Source organism: Mus pahari, chromosome 12 (assembly GCF_900095145.1).
Source record: "Mus pahari chromosome 12, PAHARI_EIJ_v1.1, whole genome shotgun sequence".
In the NCBI taxonomy this organism is placed as follows: domain Eukaryota; kingdom Metazoa; phylum Chordata; class Mammalia; order Rodentia; family Muridae; genus Mus; species Mus pahari.
In genome coordinates, this window is record NC_034601.1 from 83,726,443 (window position 1) to 83,728,430 (window position 1,988).

Sequence of the window (1,988 nt, forward strand, 5' to 3'; positions counted from 1 at the left end):
CCTCCACCTCCTCCTCCACCTCCACCTCCACCTCCAGTGAACTGTAGTTTTAGGCCGACTCCCTGCAGTTGGTACTTACACAGGCACTGAGCCATCCCACTGAGCAGCAATCAGTACATAAGTGACCAGCTGTCCATGCTGTCTGGCTCTGGACACTGGAACTTACACTTTTCTCCCAGGTGAAGAACCTGCACGATTGTTCCACTTTTCACATTTATTTACTATTGTTTAGGACCAAACTCCTGAATTCTTGCACTGCATCCTCCCTCTCTGAATATTCCTTTTTTTTTTCTTAATTGAATTTTTTTATTGTTATTATTATTTTCTTTATCTCTGAATATTCCTATGCTGTGCTGGGGGGACTCAACTCTAGCTTCATATCTCCCCCCAACCCTCCCCCCCGTACAACTTACAAGGAGCAAATTGAAAATATTTCTCCCTTTCCCACAAAATTCGGGGTGCTTAGTAAACATTTTACCCTCATAAAATTTTGCGTCACCGTTGCTCTAACAAGTGTAATAAACCCTGTCATGGCTGACAGAAGCCAAGCCACATTTTTTTCAGAGAGTCACATAGTCATTTAATAACAGCAGAATGTGTGAATGGTGAACGCCATAGAGCTGAAGGTATCATTTAAGGTTTCATTGGGGTATTTTATGTGGTATGACAGCTACAATATGGATTGCTCCTTTTAAGTGTATTTGAATCAGCAAAAAAGCTTTAATTATTTGGCAAAATAGTATCATAAAGTATATATAGAAACACATCAATAGACAATCATACATATATATGTAGAATACATATTTCATTAAAAATATAAATTGGAACCTAACACACCATGAGCCTCTCTAGGATTCTCTTTATGTATGTACTCTAAAATAATAGAAAATGGGAAAATAAAATAAGCCCGCGAATAAACAGAAAGCTAAAATTTTCATAATAATTCCATTACTTGCCAGCTTTAAAAAAACAGATTCTCTATTGAATTCTTTTACTTTTCCTATTTCATCATTTGCCATCTTTTTGAGCACTGGGAGTTTTATATCACCATCCAAATAAATCCATCATCATTGGCACAAAAATAAAATAGTAAATCACCAAATAAGTGAACTGTGATCTGTCTAAAATGTGGTTTTATGTGCTTTCTGTCTGTGCTGGATTCAGAATGCTGAATTTCTGTGTCTCAGTCACTCTGAGCTGCATGCACGAGCACATATGAATTCGCTGCATGCATGAACACATGTGAAGTATTTACTAAAGCTCTGGGGATGACTCAGAACTCCAGGTGAGATTAAAACCAAATCCCAGCTTAATACAAAATGGTTTTAAAATCAGTAACATGGCAGAGTGTAAGCACAAGGAGAAAAAAATATCTGAGTATCAATTCCAACAATTTATTTCCTTAAAGCCAGTGTTTATCTAACTAAACAATTCAGAATATATTTTCTAAAAGAGACTACCTGGTGCTTCTTCATGTTCCAATTGCTTTCCTCTAGTGGTAGATCATTTCAGAAACACCTCCCCCTTGCTGGTCCCCTCCCCCTTCCCCTTTTTGGCTAGGAAAGCGGTTTATTTACATTGAAACCACTCATTCTTGAAATGACACAGCCTTAAATATTGTTGGAAATCATCAGCATATGCTAAGATCCCAGGAAGATGCGTTCGTGCATTCTGCTGCTTCTAAGGCACAGAGAAACCCACAGGAAAACTCAGCTCATTCCCTTGGGCATTACAGATAATGTGAGTTAGAAATTACCCTTCGCCTTGTACACTGACAGTGGTCAGCACCCAGTGACAGCAAGGGCACATGGTCAGTCTCAAAGCCTCAGGATTTGGGTAGCCACATTCTATAGCAGGACAAGACTTATGAACAATGTTGTGAAGAAGAAGGAGAAGGAGAAGAAGAAGAAGAAGAAGAAGAAGAAGAAGAAGAAGAAGAAGAAGAAGAAGAAGAAGAAGAAGAAGAAGAAGAAGAAGAAGAAAGAAGA